Below are 21,684 nucleotides of genomic sequence, written 5' to 3' on the forward strand. Positions count from 1 at the left end.
AGTATTAAAATAATAACCTATCAAAGAAGGGATAGTATCTGCAGTTGGCTCTAACTCAGAAACCAGTTTAAACAAGAATGATTCCTAAGGAATCTTAGTAGAAATCGGAGGAGATACGATATATATTGTATCCAACTTGTTATATGATTCCATTTTTCCTCATTTTCCTTGGTGTTGGTTACAATAGATACCTTTTTTTCTTTCTCCTTATCTACTTCCATTTGTTTGACTTTTGCAGTTTCTGTTTCTTTTGCTCCATTTTTTCAGGAGAATTAGTGACAATAATCTCTTGTTCAACTTATTTCTTTTTTCTAGAGTCTTTTCTCTTCATGTACTTTCCTTTTCCTCTTTCATTTTTTTTTATTGTTGACTTCAACTTCTTTACCCGTGACAAAAAAACCTTACTTTTTTCAATTTCTACCCCTTCTCCCTTTTGGGAAACAATAGAAGGTTCTGAAGTGAGTTTGTTGAAATTAAACTACAAAAATTTAGTAGACTTTAACTGTTTGAATGAAATGTTGAGGTGGAGAGCCTTTTCCTTTAGGAAATTTTCGAACAATTTCTCCCTAAATTCTTACAATTGTTGTCTTGTTTGTCTATCTAAGAGTTTGGCTCTTTGAACAAGTGCTAAAAATTATCAATGTTTATAGAAATCTCATCGAAAGCGGGTTTTTGATGAATACTTTTTTTTTATATAATTGACTTTTATATAATGAATACCAATGAGACCTTCATGATCATAGTCATAATGAGGAAAAGGAAATAACCAAATTTCCTCAAGCTCTTCGACTTCTTTGAATCTGTGCCCTTTGTCTCAAATATTGATGTCACCAAACTTGATTGGAAAATTAGGCTATAGTTTCTTTTGCAACTTACTCAACTTTTTGGCTTGCCCATTCAAAACAACTTGATTAGCCACTTCTCTCAAAGCAAGTCTTTCCGGGATATATCGGGGCAGAAGATGGGGAGAAACTTCACTTCCAAAAACTCTGACGTAGGAAAATAATTCTTCAACAAACTAGTGACCTATTGATTCTAGGCCTTCTTTCAAATTATCACTTATTCTGGGAGGTATTGTTCCAAACAAGATTTCATGGAAAGGAATCAAAAAATGATGGCAAATATCATAAAAATGGTATTTAAAATTAGACTCCCATAGAATAGGAGCATAATTTTGAATTAGTAGTTGCTGGTTAGACAAGTAATTCCATTTCATGAGTGGGAATGGAATTGAGGCAATAACAACATCTATCAAATAGGAAGACATACAAAAAAATATTTGAACCCGGGGGGAGATGATAATGATAGTTTTAATGAATCTTTGATATTTTTTGACAAGATGTCAACCTAGTTCAGGAATTTTCCCTCATTCAAAATGTTATGGGTTATTGGGATCCATTTAATTTTGCAATTCTCGGGATCTTATTCCCCATATAATCTGGTTATCATTTTAATAAGAAGTCTAACAGGATTTTTAAAAAAAGCTATGGAATACTCTTTTTTTCTTTGAGCTTGAAACCTTGTTCTTCTTCTCTCAACCAATCTTCAATTACTATATCATAATTCTCTTGACATTTATTCAAGACATTACTTCTAAAATTATAAAGGAAGTCAACATTAAGGTGGATTTCCGAGGTACTCGGCTTGTATATGGCTGATAAGACTTCATCTTTCCAGGGTGCTATGAAAATTTCTTGATGGTCTGATATTGTTTGGGTTTTAATATCAGCGTGAGAGAGAATCCATGAAACCATGTCATAATAGGGAAAAATTATGGCCCTAGTTGCTACTTTATATAACTCTATTGTTGTGATTGCTTCAAATCGATTATTCTTTGTTTCAGTAGTTTGTGTTTTCTAACCATTCCCTTTGCTCAAAGAATTCAAATATCTCCTCCCATCTCATCGTACCTTCTTTTTGTGTTTTGTAAGTTGAATATGAGATGAGTAATGTGTTGAAGTTGAGTTTCTCTACTGGTGGATCATCCATCCCCTTAATATTTTCTCTAATTTGCTCCATTTGTTGCTTTGCCGCTGCAAATTTTCCATTTTTTTCCCATTTTATAACCTGTAAACAATAATAGAGGATATATAACTTTTTCTTATTTAAAATTTGAAATTGAATTCAAGAATTTCTAAAAGAAATAACATTATGCTTACACATAATTTTTTGAAACTGGTACTGTGTTTCCTTAATTCAGTGCTTCTTCGAACAAGACTTAAGAAAAGAGCATGCAACCAGAACACCCTAAAATCTTAAATTTGTTGTTAGATATTTTCCATTTTTTGGCATTTTATGAGTTGTAAACACTAAGAGAGCATATATAAGTTTTGATTATTCAAAATTTGGAATTGAATTCAGGAATTTCTAAATAAAATAACATTATGCTTACACAAAAAAAATTTGAAACTCACACTGTGTTTCCTTAATTCAGTTCTTCTTCGAACAAGAGTTAGAAAAAAAAAAAAAAAAAAAAAAAAAACCATGTAGGTAGAAGACGCTAAAATCTTAAATTTACCGCTAGATAGTTTCCCATTTTTGTGATTTTATGACCTGTAAACGCTAATAGAGCATATATAAGTTTTTCTTATTTAAAATTTGAAATTGAACTTAGGAATTTCTTAAAAAAAATAGCGTTATGCTTACACAAAGTTTTTTGAAATTGGTTTTGAACAAGACTTAAGAAAAGAGCATGCGAGCAGAGTAACCTAAAATCTTAAAATTATGTTTAGAAAAATGTAAAAATCGCAATTGAGAAAGTTCATTTATTTTCTGTAAATAGGCCAACTATTTTTGTTTTTGGGAATCGAGAAAACATTAGAAAATTAATTATTAGTTTAACAAATAATCGATTAAACGTGAAACAAGAAATTTCGAAAATATTTATGAAAAAGCACATTGCACACAAATAAACAAAAATAATATTTTATTCAGATGATCATACAGTTGGGATGTTGGGTGGTCGGGCATTTTTTTTCTTTTATGATTGATTTGTTCTATTACGACTCCGACTATACCATAGTCGGGTTTTGTATTTAGGTCGAGTAGTCGGGTAGTTAGGCAATCAGGTGGTTTTTCCGCATTTAATCACCTGTGAATAATAACACAATATATATATGTTTTCCTTATTTAAAATTTGAAATTGAATTCAGGAATTTGTAAAATGATATTCTGGTTACACAATATTTTTTTAAATTGGTACTATATTTCCTTAATTCAATGTTTCTTCGAACCAGATTTAAGAAAACAACATGCAAGAAAAGCACTCTAAACTCTTAAAATTTTGTTTAAAATACAAAAATATCGCAATTAAACGTGTTCATTAATTTCTCGTAAGAAGGTCAACTATTTTTCTTTTCCTGAATTGAGAAAGCACGAGGAAATTTATTATTTTCTTAATAAAGAATCATTTGAATGTGAAATGGAATGTTTTGAATATCTATATAAAAACACACCGCACACAAATCAAGGGATTTTTTTAATTAAGTTGATCGTATAGTCGAGATGTCTGACAGTCGGTTGTTTTTTGTTTGTTTGATAATTCATTTATTCTATCATGACCCTGACTATACCATAGTTGAGTGGGTTCATTAGGTCAGGAAGTTTGATAGTCTGGAAATGCCGAGGTCGGGAGGTCGGGCGAATTATTTATAAAAAGAAATCATAGTCACCTCGAGTTGCTAGTCGGGTGGTCAGAAGGTCAGGTAGGCAGGAGGGTATAATATTTTTTACTAAATATTTATGGATCCCGTCTCCAACTTAAGTCTTCAAAAAAGAAAAAAAAAAAATTAAGGCTTTTGTTTTTATTCATTTTTTGATGCAAAAAATAAAAATGGTTTTTTATAAACCTGATAACAAGAATGCAAATTATTCCGTGATTTTTTAAAGTATATGTTTCATATAAAAAAAGCACAACATTACATTGGTAATGACATGAACGAGCATTGAATTTTGATTTCGAATCAGAAACAACACTAACAGCGTCGCATATCCTTTCTATTCCTCTTGTGTTCAATTAATTTATGCTAATGCTTTAAGTACATATGAGAATAAAAAATTACTCACATATGCAATTCTAGCTTCATTTCTTGTGTGCTACTTACTAAATATTAGCAATATAGATTGGATTTGTCAATGTCTAAATAAATTTTTAGATTCTAGTTACTTGAAGCTAGCAATGAAGGCTAGCAACTTGGTACGTTATTTGCTCCCACCTAAAATTCGTTGAAGACCCACGGTTTTCTTTTAAAAGTCAGTTTTTAAAATCGCGTTGCCACCTTTATGCATAGTCTTCGAATAATTATAGGTTGGCTTCAAGAAAGCCCTTTTAATTGTTTGAGAATCCTTTTAATATTTTAAGTGAAGTGTAACGAGTGTAAATTATAAAGAGCGGAAGTTGGGGAAGAGGGTATGCATTTTTTTAATTTTGTTTATTATTTTATTTATTTTTAATTGATGATTATTTAATGTTAATTTTTTATTATTTAATATTGGTTTAATTTGTGATTATTTTAATAAAAATGTTGTATTTTGATTATTAATTAATTAAACATTATTTTTAATTTATTATTTAATTTTAATTTCTTTAATTTATAATTGTAGTTATTAATTTAAAAGTAAGATTTTAACATTTTATTTAATATATTAGTGATTTTCTTACCAGTTATAATGATTATTACAATGATATATTTGATGTAGGGTAAATATGAAAATTTAAGGGATCGATTTTTTATCATGACAATATGAGAGGAAGTCATATAGCAAGGGAGGCACAAGGGGACAATGACCGAGGGAACCAAGATCTAATTGAGGTCAAATTGGCGACAACACAGCCATAAATAAACAGAAGTGACACCCACTAGAATGTTTTTCCGAACATTCAGCGTGGAATATGTGTCCCATAACCTTGGTCTTATTTTTCCTTTATTAACTTTATTGCATGAAATTTTAACTCGGGGTTGTTGCAATTTACATGCTTTTATACTCATGGTTTACTGAATAAGCTATGATATATAACATTATGTTCTACTAATGAAATAAATGATCAATGCATCTTTAGAAATGAAAGCATAAACTAAGTAAATATGAATTGGGAACGAAATAATGATTCACCCCCCTACCTCCCCTTAGTATTTCTAACAATCTTTATAAAAATGCTATAGAGAAAATGGTGGTATGGCTAGTTTTGAAGGTGCAATCCAATGATCATTCACTCCATTAACAAATTTTATGAACACAATATATAAAATAACATGAAAAACCAAAAAACACAAAATGTACACTAACTATGAACACAGATCACAACTCCTAATTAATTGTTACATATAGTGTTGTCATTGATGACAATAAGATGTCATTGATGTCAAAGGGGATGTATAAGTGTTATAGGTTGTTTTGTTGCATCTAGTCAATAGGCCTTCAAATGGGATCAATTCACATCCTTCAACATATTGTCATCATCCCTACACAAAACCCTAAGCTTGACTCTACCGAATCCTTGAGTTTTTGCTCTTAACTGTTGAATTCCCAAGATTTTAAGACTCAAGGCACCCTATCCCTTTAGGAACCTGTGTTGACTACTAGGTTGAGCCTCTCTGCACCTACGATGATCGCCAACAGGTTGCTCTGTCTTGGGGATGCATTGATTCTAGAAATTCAAGAAAAATTAAAATAATCCTGAAGCTTCCTCTTCCAGAAGCTTCCTGAGGTTGTCTCAACCATTTACCTTAGATAAACATTCTAATCCTATTTGATTCCACCTTGGAGAAATCACCATCTTATCCCTTGAGTTCATCCTCCCATCACTTTTGGATCACAAGCCTAGATTGGTAAATGGATAAGAATTCATGAACTACCTACCACATCTATATATTTACAATGATCCATAGGCAAGGGGTTGGATTTTGGGGATTGATTCTACACTCATGTAATTGCTTTGAGATTCATTATTCCATGCATTAGGGTGACATAGAGGCATACTTTGTGACAAGTAAAGGACAAGTCAACTTGGGGAGCTCTTCTACAAGATCAACTCCTATTTTTTGTTGTAACTCCATCCATTTCTATTAATACAAAGAGTAAACTATGATCCTATATATGATGTTATGATTTCATGTATTTCAATACCATGTTTATCTATTGAATGAAGTGATTTAATTATGCTATATAGATGTCGTAGATCTTTGGTTTGTCTTATTTGATTATGCATGTTCTAATTAGAGCGACCAGAGCTTGTATTGGAGCATACAAGCCTAGGAAAGAGCGAAGCTTGTGACAAATTCCAAGTAAGCCACATCCCATCATTCAATTACTTTAAGGAAGACATTGTGCCCTTTACTTTATGTTGTTTTAGGTCAGTCCACCAAGCCTAGGGAAGAAACTTATGTCTATAGTCATAGATTCCTTATAAAAATAGGACAACCGTAGCCACATGGGCTTCACTATGTGAGCAATACCATACCATGTGGGTTCATATTGGGGGATATATATTGAGGAAAAAATGGCACAATATATTGGGGGATATATAAGGGGTAAAGGGTTTTTATATTGGCAGGTATAAAAAATGGACCTCAAAGTTAATGAAAAAATATAAAGGGGTATAAAAAATGTTAATGAAAAAATGGATACCTATAATATCTAGTGTAAGTAGGGGTTTTTTAAATTGGGAAGGTGTATTGGGTTTGTATTGGTAGGGGGTTAAATAATGTGATTTTTAGGGGTATTTTCCAATATGTAGTCAAATAAGGGTATTGTTTAATATGTCACGAACGCACGTGATAGGTCAGAGGTTCATTGAGTGAAGCCCCCGTGACCGTAGCAGGACCATCCTTGATGATCAAAGAAGCAACAAGACTCTTAGTGGAGGAATATGATAGTTTGACATTTCACATGGTCTTAGTACATGAAGATTTCCGTGCTTGAAGTTATTCAAGTTTTAAATGAATTTATGATGCTCAAAATATCCTACAAATAACATGGTTGCATAGAATTCATCGACATATTTCCATAAATATATACCACTTAGAAAAACTCCTCTTAGATGAGAAGTTATGGCATGTTGAAAATCAACATTATATTGGGTCAATTTTCAAGGGAAAACTATAGGACCAAACCCAAATTATGAAAGGGTCAAATAATGGGCAAGTTTCGGGCAGATCCATCGTAGATAGACTAGATCAAAGGTCACAATTATGTGAAGAAGCACATTGTTTAATGTCATTAATGTGTGCAAGTTTCAAACATATCAATGTTGTATCCAACAAATCAATGGTCAAATGAAAAAGAAATAGCATGATTAACAAATCTGACAAAACCAACTGAATGTCGACACATGGCATCATTCTATTGCATAGTGATGTGCAACATGTTGATGTCAGCATACTAACATGGTGCCATTAGGGCCTCCCATGTGGTAGTGAGATATGACACTTTTTGATTGGAAATGAGTCCAAAACAGGGTGACATGAGGCACCCCTCACAAGTTTCCACGTGGACTAATGATGTTATGATGACATCATAAGAGGAACAAACTATGACCCTAAGGTCGAGGTCATATGGATATGGTCACATGGACATTGAGCGTTGGATAGTTAATGACCATGGTCACATGGTGTGGCCACATAAGACCCATTGCAAAAATTTTAATAAAGAACTTTGTTGTTCGATCCAGGTTAAAATCCAAGATTTATGAGTGCCCAAGTGTCGACACCCATAAGGGCTAGGAATGTTGGCCATATATATATATATATATATATATATATATATATATATATATATATATATATATATATATATATATCTATGTGTGTGTGTTATCCATACTTCGTATGTGGTGTGCATGATTTGTATTGCAAACTCGAGCAGCTCAGTGAACAAGATGTAACCACTCCCTCCCACTTTTACCCAATTTCACTGGCCTACTAGGGTAAACATGAGATGAAGATTTACTATGATATGACCTGGCCTCCTCGCTCTAGTTAAGGAAGTGTGGCCTATAGAATGGTCACACATTGATAACTCACAACATCCCTCAGGGCTACATGACACTCAGAGGCCAAAGGACCACCCCAGGTGACCAAACCCTAAGTTGGGATTCTTTTTCATTGACCTAGATACCCGACCGCATGCATAACAAGGCCTAGGTGTAGTTATAGGCCTCCAACCACATACACAACACTGTCTCAATGTGGTTATGACCAAACTACCCAGTTCAAAGGGTACGGTCCTGAGATTTGAGCCACCTTTCCAGGAAAACCTCTAGACCACTACCCAGAACTACCTAAGACTTTCCAAAGTCATAATTGACATGACAACAAAGCTAAACATTCAAATTTGGAAGAAAAACTTGACCCAGAGTGCCTAGAACACACTGGACATTCTGTCAAACACATGGAAAACATGTAAGCTATAGGTAATGAAATCATATATAATCATAAGAATTTGAGATTCATCTGAGAATCACTAAGAAGGACCTATGCCCTTTCCACATAGCTAAACAACATTTATTAGTCCATACATTCATCAACCAATCAATAACTAAACAATTCATGACAAGCACCATAGATAATACAGATCATATAACCAACATATATCCCAAAAATAATCAACATAGATACCATGGAAACTCAACCATAATACCACTAACATAATCACTACAAATGTGCATAGATCACAATAAGGAAACGTCTCATATTAACACATGAAAATACCAACCAAGTTAGGGACTTCCACGTATCACTTGACCATAGATTGGGCTAAACCAAATGTCTCTTTTAGCCAATCACCACCGCGCCATATTCCAAGCATGAATGTGGGATCTCATGAATAAACAAAAACAAAACAAAACCAGGGCTTCCAGAGGCCAAACCACCTCAACCCTCAACCAAAGGGATTCCACATCGATGGCTAGACATGACTAGCACCAACCAAATTGGTCTCTACCCAAGTTATCTAGGACTCTAGGAACTAGTAACTCAACCCACAACCTTCCAGGGCTCCAAAGCGTTAGTCCAACCCAGCTCTAGGGACTAGTAACTCAACCCACCAAGGGATCTAGAGTGTTTGTCCCAACCTAGGCTCCAGGATTAGTAACTCAACCTAAGTTTTTCTAGGGCTTCCAGAGGATTTGTTCCAACCCACAGCCATAAGGAACATGAGCACTAATAAAAACCAACAAGTGGAAAACACTATGGCTATCTAGGAAATGCCAAGGCAAGACAAAAACCACTGTCAATCTAGGAAAATCTCCATGCCAGTGACAACACATAACCTGGAAATCACATGCATATACCATGCATTGAGAAATCAGCAAGGAAATCACACATGCAACTTGTTATCTACAAAGAAATCTAGCTATAGGTGTTGATCCACTATTCCCTTGTGTTTTCTACTTTACTTTTCCTTCTTTCTCCAAATTCGATGTATGCCAACGTGCTCCAAGAATTCTCCAAGAATACTATAAGTGTGCAAAAGTATGAGAGAATAAGAGAATAGAAGGGAGCTCCAAAACTGAACTGAAAAAAGCTAGCAATTGATCCTTAGAAGCCCTTTTATCATTGAGACCTCTTTTTTCTTCATTTTCCTTCATTTTCCTTCAATTTCCCTCTCATGCAAATTTGTGTCTCTTCACCTTTCGTCTCTCCCATTTTCCTTTATTTCATAAATAAAATACCAATTAATGCCTATTTTCCTTTACCAATGCCTTTTCCAATTTCCATAGCCATTAATTAATTACCGGTGATACCCCATCACTATGTTTTGCCCAACATTTAGCTTGGAATACGTGTCCCGTGACCTTGGTTTTGTTTCGTTTACATAGAAAATCAACTAGGGGTTCTTACAAACTCATATCATAGTAACTCTTTGTCTCATGTTTACACTGGAAAGCTAGTGAAATTGGGTAAATGTGGGAGGGAGTGGTTATAGGGTGGTAACAGAGCAATTTCGTTCCCACTACCTTTCCTTTGATACCGATGTTACAAATTGGTATCATAGCAAGGTTGAAACACTGGACCTCAGGGTAGATGTGATTGTTATGTATATATGTCTGATTATCTATGTGTTTTTCATGCATGCATGTTGGTTATTTCTCGTGATGGTCATTGTCGCAGTTGGTGTTGTCATGTTGAGGCTGATGATGTTGTTATGTTATGATTATTGATATGTTGATTCATTATAAATGCATAAGTTGTGCTAATATGGATTGACTATGCAGACAAGATAGCCTCCCCTGAACTTAATTGAGGTATGTTTGATTATGTTTGTATTTGGTTATCTGACATGGTATTTTTGCAGGAAGTAGAGGATCAAAGATGACAAGAAAAATTGTGGATTACAGTTCAAGTGACTCTGCTTATAGATCATATGAGAAGCACAAAGATTATTACTCTCCTGACATGCCATATACCTTAAGAATTTTAAAGGAAGAGATTAGAAGTTGTAAGGCAAACAATGACAAGATCATTCATTCATAGGAAAGACTTGCCAGGGCATAGGAAAAAAAAAGCAGAGGTTAATGTAGCGGTTCTTCAGAGTTTATCATATTTGGAGTGATAGGGACAACCACAAATTATTTATGGACATGAGGAAAGGACTAATGGGGTGTATGGTAGCAGGTCTCATGGAGGAAATAGGTCGTACAAGGATTATGTGGCAAGATGTTCTAGATGGATGGATACACTTGACATGAGAGGTAGTGGTTATGGGTTCTATTATAGTTCTAGTTTAGAGAGACAACATGGTCATCATCGTTATTATCCTTACAGGAGGAGTGAGAAGCAATATTTGTTGGATGATTTCAAGAAATCCAAACCTCCTACCTTTGATGGATATTCGAAGAAACCAGAAGATGTAGAAGCATGGTTTCTTGGGATGAATAAGTTCTTCGAGTTTCATGACTATACAGAGAACATGAAAGCCATGATATCCATTTTTAGTCTCATGGAAAATGTGGATATTTGATGGGAAGATGTGAAGCATGTCAAAGGAATCAAGACAGAGGAGTTGAGTTGGCATGAGTACAAAAGACTTTTCAAAAAGAAGTATTTGTCATAGAGATACTATGACAATAAGGCTGAGGAGTTCTACAAATTGAAAATGGGATATATGGCAGACAAAGAGTATATGACTAAGTTTTTAGAGTTATTAAGGTATGTACCATATATTAAGGATGAGAAGACAAAGGTTCATAGATTTGTTAGTGGATTTCCATTAGCATTTAAGGATCAGATTAAGTATGATGAGCCTAAGACATTAGAGGAAGTAATTGGGAAGTTGAAGCATTGTTATGAACAATTAAGCATAAGTCGAAGCCTAAGCAAGGTTGGAAAAGTAATCACAAGACTAAGGGAAAATGGGATAAGAAGTGAGGAAGACCTCAAGATGCAGGTAATAAGGAGAATACAACATCGTACAAGAATTTAAATGTAGTTGACAAAAGACACGAATTTCAGTATGAGGAGCAGAATAAGGGTGAGGACAGGAAGCTTTGGAGTGCTAGACTTGTGGTGGAGAGAATCACAGGAGATATTTTCCGCAACATCAGGGTGGAAAACCACAAATTTACAGTGCTTAGGAGGCACAAATAGTTGGGAATGTTGGACGTAGTATTCCTCATATTTATGCATCATTGGATAATAGGCAGGATTATCATCAAGCATCTATTATCGAGATGGAATGTAAGCTTTGTGATCAATTTATTTCTATTTTTATTGACCTTGTATCTAACTATAGTTGTATCAGTCCTTACTTGGTGGATAAGTGTGGCTTGAATAAAGAATTGCATGTAGAGTCTTTATTGGTGTCATTGGCTATAGGTACTAAGAAAAGAGTTCATCATTGGGTAAGATCTTATGCATTTGAGTTGAACAATATGTCTACATCATCACATCTAAATGTGCTTCCGTTGGGATCATACAATATGATGTTGGGTATGGATTGGTTGTACATTCACAAGACTAAGGTAGATTGCTATGAAAAGGCTATTAAGTGCTTAGATGACAACGGAGAGAGGATAATATTCCATGGTAAGAAGAAGCCTACGTCAGTGAGAATGGTTAAAACTATGCAGGAAAATCGTAGTAGCAGGAAAGGGTGTGTATTGTTTGCAATTCATATTTCTAGTGAGAAATGAAATGATGTTGAGGATGTTGAAGTCTTGAATAGGTATATGGTTTTGCAGTAGTTTCAAGATGTATTTCCAACAAATATTTTAGAGTTACCGCCTCATACGAAAGTGGAATTTTATATTGAGTTGATGTGAGAAGTAACACCAACATCTAAGGCACCTTATAGGATGAGCACTCCATAATTAGTGGAATTGAAGTTGCAACTTAAGGAAATTCTTGATAAGGGATCCATTAGGGCAAGTGTGTCACCTTGGGGTGCACCAATATTGTTCGTGAAGAAGAAGGATGATACTCTCAGGTTGTGTATTAACTACAGGCATTTGAACAAGGTGACGATCAAGACCATGTATCCTTTGTCGTAGATTATCGACTTGTTTGATTAGTTGAAAGGAGAAACGGTGTTCTCGAAGATCAACTTGAGATAAATATATCATCAGGTACGCATCAAAGAATATGACATATACAAAATCACATTCTATACGAGGTATGGACATTATGAGTGGTTCCTTTTGATCTTACTAATGCTCCAACTACTTTCATGTGTTTGATGAAAAGTGTGTTTCATCCTTATCTGAATAAGTTTGTGATTGTATTCATTGATGGCATATTGAAATATTCTAAGAATGAGGAAGAGTATGAAAAACACCTAGTAGAAGTGTTAAGATTGTTGAGATAGAATTAGTTGTATGCCAAGCATAGTAAGTGCAGTTTCTTTGAGACAAAAGTTCATTACTTGGGACATGTTGTTTCCAAGGAAGGCGTAGCAATGGACCCTGAAAATATCATAGCTACCATGGAGTGGGAAATTCCTAGGAATGTGGATGATGTTAGATCATTCATGGGAATAGCAGGTTATTAAAGACAGTTCCTCAAAAACTTCTCACAGATTTCCTATCCTATTACATCTTTGCATTGAAAAGGGAAGACATTTGAATGGACTAAGGAGTGTGTAGCTAGTTTTGAGTAGTTGAAGCACTTGCTTACAAATGCTCAAGTCTTGAAGATTGTAGATCCTGACAAATAGTTTTTCATATGTACAGATGCTTGCAAGAGAGGACTTGGTGTACTCCTGATGCAGGAAGGACAAGTAGTATGCTATGAGTCAAGGAAGTTGAATAAGCAAGAGAATAACTATGTGACTCATGATCTTGAGTTGGAAACTATCATTCATGCCTTGAAGATGTGGAGAAATTATCTTCTTGGCAAGAGGTTCATATTGATGGGTGATCATAGTGGGATTAGGTATTTGTTTTACCAACCTGATCCTAATGTCAGGCAAACTATATGGTTGGCTAGTCTCAGTGAGTTTTACTTCGAGATCAGTTATATTAAGGGAATTGAGAACAAGATTGCAGATGCTCTTAGTAGAAGAGTGCAGGTGAATCATATTGTAGGAGTGAGTTCTTATGAGATAGACTTGCAGGAGCATATCTTGTAGGCAGGACAACAAGATGACTTGTATAAGTAGTTGAGGCACATGTTACAACAACAGGGTGAAGGTGGTCGGGATGAGGAGTATCACCTCATGGAAAATGGCTTGGTTAGATTTAGGAACAAGATTTATGTACCGGATGAGAGTGAGCTCAAGAAGCTTATCTTGAGGGAGTTTCATGTTAAGTTGTATTCATGTCACTCAAGGTATCAAAAGACATTGACGACAATTAAGAACTTCTATCATTGGCTGAAATTGAAGAAAAAGGTGGCTAACTTTGTTGCTATCTGTTTGGACTTTCAACAGGTGAAAGTTAAGTGTAAGCATCGAGGTGGTTTATTATAATCAATTCTGATTCTAGAATGGAAATGGGAGGTCATTTCCATGGATTTCATTATAGTTTTTCTAAGAACATCGAGACAAAATGATTCCATCATGGTTGTGGTCGATAGGTTAAGTAAGGTATCTCACTTCATTGTAGTTAAGTCTACGAATTTAGCTAGTAGGTAGCTCATATGTTCATCGGAGAGATAGTGAGATTGCACGGTGTTCCTAAGAATATTGTATCCAACAGAGATGCCAAGTTCACTTCCAATTTTTGGAAGGAGTTGTTTTTAGGTTTGGGGACAAAGTTGGCTTTCAGTACACCTTATCATCCTAAGAAAGATGGATATACAAAGAGGGTCAACAATATTCTTGAGGACATGTTGAGGATGTATGTCATGCGTCAACAATGGAAGTGGGAGGAGTGTCTTCCACTAGTAGAATTTGCATATAATAATGGGTATCATGAGTGCTTGAAGATGAGTCTATTTAAGGAACTTCATGGGAAAAGTTACAATACTCCTATCAGCTGGAGTGATCCAGTGAGAAAAGTATTGATTGGACTGCACATGTTGGTAGAGATGGAACAAGAAATGTAGGTTATTAAGAGGAATATGAAGGCAACACAAGACAGACATAAGAGTTATGCAAATCAACACAAGTTATTTAAGGAGTTTCAAGTTGGGGAGCATATGTACTTGTGCATAAAGCCTAAGAAGATCTCCTTGAGGATTGGATCATGTTCGAAGATGGAACCTCGATACTGCGGGCCTTTTGATATCCTTGAGAGGATTGGACCAGTGGCCTACAGACTTGCACTACCACCAATAATGAAATTCCATGATGTTTTCCATGTTTCATTACTTAAAAAATATGTGAAGGATGTTGATCATGTGATTGATTGGTTTGTATTGTAGGTGGATCCAGAAGGAGAATTCCAACTGGAACCACAATGCATATTGCAACAGAAACAACTCATGCTCCAGAAAAAAGCAATCAAGAAGGTTAAAGTGTAGTGGAAGCATTTTCGTCCCAATGAAGCCACATGGCAGATGGTTGATCAGATGTTGGTTATGTATCCTTCATTATTCGATGGTTCAAACAAATGAGTTTTGGTATATGTATGTACATATTTGTATGGTTGTAGATACCACAATGAGTTCTGTTATAAAGCTCCATTAACTGGTATGATTATCATGTTTGTTATGTTGGTCATGGTTTGCAGTAGTTGTTCATTGTAAATAATGCATCGAGATATGTTATAAAGCTCCATGGGCAGTATGTTTTGTTTTTAGCGGTTTCCTGGTCATATGTGTCATAGAACATTGAGGATGGTGTTCCCCCAAAGGGGAGGGGTTTGTAACAACCCCTAGTTGATTTTCTATGTAAACAAAATAAAACCAAGGTCACGGGACACATATTCCAAGTTGAATATTGGTCAAAACATAGTGATGGGGTATCACTAGTGATTAATTAATGGCTATTGAAATTGGAAAAGGAATTGGTAAAGGCAAAGAGGCATTAGTTAGGATTTTATTTATGAAATAAAGGAAAAAAAGGAGAAAAGGAAGATGAAGAGACACAAATTTGCATAAGAGGGAAATTGAAGGAAAAATGAAGAAAATACAACCCTTAATGAGTCAAATGCTTTTAAGGATCAATTTCTAGCATTTGTCAGTTAAACCTTTTGTTATTTTAGTTTTGGAGCTCTCTTCTATTCCCTCATTCTCTCATACTCTTACAGACTTAGAGTATTCTTGGAGAAGTTTTGGAGCACGTTGACATACATTGGATTTGGAAAAAGAAGGAAAGGGAAAGTAGAAAGCGCTAGGGAACATGTTGATTAATAGCTACAATTGGATTTATTTGTAGGTAACAGGTTGCATGTGTGATTTCCTTATGTATTTCTGGTTGCATGGTATATGCATATGATTTTATGGTTATGTGTTTTCATTGGCATGGATTATTTCCTCAATTAATAGTGGTTTTAGCCTTGCCTTTCCATTTCTTAGATAGCGATGTTGTTGTGGGTTTTCCCACTTGTTGTTTTCCTGTGTTGTTCTCATGTTCGTTATGGATATGGGTTGGAACAAACACTCTAAAATCCCTACAACAACTTGGGTTGAGTTACTAGTCCTGGAGCCTAGGTTGGGACCAACACTCTGAAGCCCTTGATGGTTTGAATTACTAGTCCCTAGATCCGGGTTGGAAAAACACTCTAAAGCACTAGAAGGATATGGGTTGAGTTACTAGTTCCTGAAGCCCTAGACAACTTGGGTAGAGACTGATCCGGTTGGTGTTAGTGATGTCCAACTGTGGAGGTGGAATCAATGTAGTTGAGGGTTGAGGTGGTTTGGCCTCTAGAAGCCATGTTTTGTTTTTTTTGTTTATTCATGAGATCCCACATTCATGCTTGGAATATGGAGTGGGGGTGAATGGCTGAAAGAGAGATTTGGTTTAGCGCAATCTATGGTCGGGTACTGTGTGGAAGTACCTGACTTGGTTGGTATTTTCACATGTTAATATGATACATTTCCTTATTTTGATCTGTGAGCCTTTGTAGTGATTATATGTTGGTGATATTATGGTTGAGTTGTCATGGTCTCTATGTTAATTATTTTCTGGTTATATGTTGGTTATATTATGTGTATTATCTATGGCTCTTGTCATTAATTGTTTAGTTATTGATTGGTTGATGAATGTATGGACTAATAAATTTTGTTGCAACTATGTGGAGAGGGCATAAGGCCTTCTTGGTGATTCTCAAATGAATCTCAGATTCTTATGATTAGATATGCATTCATGACTTGTAGATTATATGTTTTCCATGTGTTTGACGAAATCTTTAGTATGTTCTAGGTAGTCTAGGTCAAGTTCTTCCTCCAAGTTTGAATTTTTAGCTTTTTTTTCATTCCAATTATGATTCTAGAAAGTCTCGGGTAGTTTCGGGGAATGGTTTGGAGGCTGGTCTGGAGAGGTGGCTCAGATATCGAGTCTGCACCGCAAGTTAGGTCATAACCACATGGAGATAGTGTTGTGTGTACGGTTATAGGACTATAACCACACCTAGGCCTTGTCATGCATGCAGTTGGGAGTCTAGGTCAGTGAAAAACAGCGTCGGCTCAGGGTTTGGTAACATGGGTTGGTCCTTTGGCCTTGAGGGATGTTGTGAGTTGTTAGTATGTAGTGAATCTATAGGGCCAACTTCCTTAACTATAATTGGGAGATCAGGTCATATCATAGTAACTCTTTGTCTCATGTTTACCCTAACACGCCAGTGAAATTGAGTAAAAGTGAGAGGGGGTGGTTACACAAGGCTTGATTCATTAGCGAATTTCTTGTATCTTCGTCAAAAAGGTTTTGGTTTCGATCTCCCACATAGGTCTATTTTTTTATTTTGTTTTTGTTCTAGAGGATTTCTAGATGAATGTGGCATTGTATAATCATGGCTTGGCTACACCTAGAATCCTATTTAAATCGGACAAATCCATGGGAGAAATGCATAGTATAGTCATAAATTGGACTCATGGTTTGAATGGGCCAAAGCCATAGGAGCAAAAAAAATTATAGTCATACCCAAAAGTCCTAGTTTGAACGATTCTTTTGAATGAGCCAAATCCAGAAGAGTAAAAAATAGTATAGTCATACCGTGAACTCTTGGTTTGAATGATTGTTATGAATGAGCCAAAGCCATGTGAGCAATGCACAATATATATCCAACATTATTGGTTTGAATGGGCCAAATCCATGTGAATAACACACAATATATATCCCAGAGTCATAGTTTGAAGGGTCAAACCCACTATGCCCCGAAGTCCTGGTTTGAGCGAGTCACCCAATGTCTTGTACTAGTCGAAGCCACGAGAGCAATGGGTAATCATTTTTAATTTATTGCATGAGTGAGTTCACATTCATGGATTGATTATTAGCATCACATACTTAATATCATAAAGGATGCAAGATGGCTTAACAAGCCACATGATAGAGTAGAGTTGGTAAGGTATGCGTTGTGGACCTATGGTCACAAGTTCGACCCTTGGCAATGAATATGTCAGTTTTTTTTAAATACATTTCACTATTTTTCATACAGTTTACCACTTATGGTGTCTAGTGCCAAAATATGAAAGGTTGTTGAAAAACACCCAAAAAGGAAAAATTTGTACAATATTTAATGTAATATAAATTTCTTTATGGTTATTTTTCATTTTTGGAGTCTATACTGATCCAAATTCGATTTCGAAAGAATTTGGGCAATAAAGGTTTAGAGATGGATGCAACTAAAGGGGTTTGATGTTGTTTTCACACATATTTGATTCCCAAAATCACTTTGAATGTCTATGAGCATGTTGCAAGTGTTTTTATACATGAAGTAAATAGGTTATGAGGAAGGGTTTGAATGGCCAGATTGAGGTTCTAGTTGAAGCAAAATATGGGCAATAATATAACACCTAAAAACACTGGTTGATATAACACTTTTATACACGTTGTATGGTAGTGTAGTGGTTTCACGTTGTTGGGCATGGAATCCCCCTAAGGCATGTTTTGGGGCTTAAAGCCCAAGTTTTGACTAAGTCTTTTGTAAAAGCTCCGCAAATTATGGGCGCAGAGCGCGAAGTTATAATAGAGTCACAGGGTTGTTTGCCCTCATTTTTGTAATGGAATTTCAGCTTGATAGACCTTCCCGTGGTCTGCGGACCATGGGATTGTATAAATAGAGTGAGGCTCTAAGTGTAGAGGGGGCAAATGAAATAAGACTGAGTCAAAGTGTAAAGTGTGTTTTTGGGTTGTAGAGTAGGAGAAGGCTCTACAACTGAGTGCGCAGAGGCCTAGTAGTTTGTAGCTGAGTGCACAGACCCCTGTAGTTGAGTGCACAGGGCAGGTCGAGTCTGTAATCATTGGAATAATTAATAAAGAGAAGTTTACCATATTACTATGCATCTTTCCCTGTTTTAATGCATGATTGGGTTTAAATTGCAAGTGTATTTCTTATTTGTTGTGCGAACTCTTATGAATGTGTTATATAAATAAATATAACGTAAGAAATCCATTTACGCGAAGATAATTGACTAGGTGTAGGAAGATAAGTAAGATCTCAGGTGCGACTTAGGGGAATAGCACATAGCACTGCTCTAGCAATGCGGAAGCCCCACAACCCATCGTTAGGGCTACGTGAAGGCCTGGGAAGTGTGCGAAGCAACCTACACGAAGGGACTAACCATTGGACCAGTTTAACCTCTTTAACATCTCAATGGTGCAGAAACCTAGTTCCAACACCCCCCCATACTACTTCGAGTGAGACCTAAGTCTGTGCTCTGCGGACTATTGCCTAAAGGGCCAGTAGTACAGGGATTTGTTTGGCTAATTAAATCCAAACTTGGGTCAGGCCCCATTAAGCCAACAAATGGTTTCATTGCCGGGACCAGGATTTGCATAGAGGTGTCTGATGTCGTATCATTGGAATTCGACAAAGAATGGAATTGAAGATTGGTTGGATAGGAAGATTCACGAGTTCACAGCGTAGGAAAACAAGAATCCACGACTATTAAAAGAAGAGTGGTTAGACTACTACTTATATACAGAGATCCACGAATTTTTCTTTGCATCTTTCCCCACTGAGCTATTTGAATGGATCGCAAAGCAAGCAGACAACCAAGGAAGGTTTAAGCTCGGCAAACCTATTATGTGGACTCTAGAATTGGTGCACAGATTGGAAGCATCAGAGGATAAGATCGCACACGTTGTTGATCACTGGCTCGATTGAATCATAGGAAGATTCATCACCAAGTTCGCGGTTGATACTTCAGTCAGCTATAGCGAGGAAGAAAAACGCTTCCTCAAAGGGTCGCGAGGTAAGTACGTTAAATCTTTGAACACTTGGATTAAAATGCTACTATGTGAAAAGTGGGTTATGCAAATAAATTGATGTTTGGGGCTACGCGAAGTGGGAGAATATATAGAAATGAAGGTAGTACAGAACTAGAAACTAGCCCCTTGATTTCACCTCCGTGAGGGGGCGAAGAAGAGCTCACAAAGGTCTCCCTAAGAAGTGCGGTCAATATGATAAGGCAAAGAATTCCGCACATACCATCCCCACCCCGACCACCGCTAGCTTCACCATCTTCACCCCCATCTTCACCCATACCACCTCTGCCACCATCACGAAGCATTATGGCGAGCACGATAAAGTTGACGGTGTTCAAGGGAGTAGGGAATGAAGATCCGGACCAGTTTTGGTTCGTGATAAAAGCTGTATGGGAAGCGTAGGGAGCCACGGATGAGAAGCTAAAGAAGGCAACGTTTGTCAGTGCTCTGCAAGATTGCGTGTCGACCTAGTACATTAAGAATTCAAATGACAATCTGAATGTGGGGATCACAGATATCCAAGTTGTGCTAAACAAAGAAATTAGAGGACCAAAATTAGAGGCACAATCGATCATTGGGTTCAAGGAAATCACAATGCTACCAGGTGAGACCCCTTGGGAGTTGGATCAGAGACTGAAGTGTACAATTCGTGAAGCTAACATGACGTTGACAGATGGACAACATCATGAATGGTTTGTAGCATCGTTAACGCTGCATCTATGGAACGCACTGTCGCAACAGAGGCTAATCACTCAGGCCGAGGCCTTGGAGGTCAAGATGAGATTGCACGAGACCCCGATACAAGATCCCAACCTAGGAGTTCAGCAGATTCACGCGTAGTTGAAAAACTTGTGCCCGGAGATGCAGAGTTTGAAACAAGATAGGATAGCCTTCCCAGAAGTGTGCAATGAGGTATGGTGCGTAAAGTGCAAGGGCTAGGGACATGACAAGGACCACTGCCTGGTGTTTGCAAATTACCTCGCGGGAGGAGGGACACTGCCATTGATACTGAAGGCACAAGTAGGACAGAGCACGGCACCTGCACTATGGTGCATGATTTGTCAGATAAGAGGAAAGCATGCTACAGATAATTGCCATTTATTGCAAAAGTACACACAGAATTCACAACATTTTTTCTGTAATTTCTGTAGATCAGTGGGACATGATGAGTGCACCTATAGAAGTTACGAGCTGATGATGGATCGAACTCCTACCTACATATTTCAGCTGAAACGCGGCCCCTTGACCAGAACACAGGAATGGTGTGAACGGGATTTCAGGGGCGCGGATGAGGCCGAGGTGGAGGAGGACCAGGAAGAGGTCACGGATAGTTGATATGTTACAATTGCGAAGGGCTAGAACATTATGCCCATGATTGTACGAAACCAACGCGACCATCATGCTTGTATTGTACATTGTTTGATCATGAGATAGAGGATTATCCCATGCTGATAGCAAGGTTGCGTGATAAAGGAGCACTCCAACCTCCCCCGACTCAGAACCTGCAAATGATGAGGTCTGAGCCACATGAGGAAGACCCTAATGTAAATATTGTGCTCCGAAGTGGAATTACGATAGGGGATGACAAAGGCAAGCAACCTGAAGAAAGTACTTAGGTTCGCAAGGCTCCAACGAAGGAACCAAAGTTTGATTTGGAGTGCGCTAAGGAAACCTTCATGGAAGCCAAGAAGAGCTTCGCTAATGCCTATACTTCAGGAAGTAAATATAGACTGGAGCCGAAGATGGACCCATTGATGCTCACCACGTTCCTGGAAACATGCATGAAGCTGTTGTGCGACAGCAAGGCTGTAAAGGGGTTGCAGGAACTCATAAATAGATGCGAAGGGATCGCGTAAGGAGAACCACGCATAGTCTGGAAGCTCAGAAAGCACACAACGCGAATGGGAAGGGAGATGAGATTGAACTCGCATATTGGAGAAT

General features: G+C 36.8%; 1 pseudogene; it reads right to left on the bottom strand.

Moving 5' to 3' along the window:
* LOC149204395 (putative pentatricopeptide repeat-containing protein At2g01510 pseudogene) overlaps positions 1-20,048 on the bottom strand; it is a 74,163-nt pseudogene extending 54,115 nt beyond the window's left edge.
* Positions 20,049-21,684: the final 1,636 nt, after the last annotated feature.

Source organism: Pinus tabuliformis, chromosome 1_2 (assembly GCF_031772625.1).
Source record: "Pinus tabuliformis cultivar Carrire ecotype Pingquan chromosome 1_2, CPIR1, whole genome shotgun sequence".
NCBI lineage: Eukaryota > Viridiplantae > Streptophyta > Pinopsida > Pinales > Pinaceae > Pinus > Pinus tabuliformis.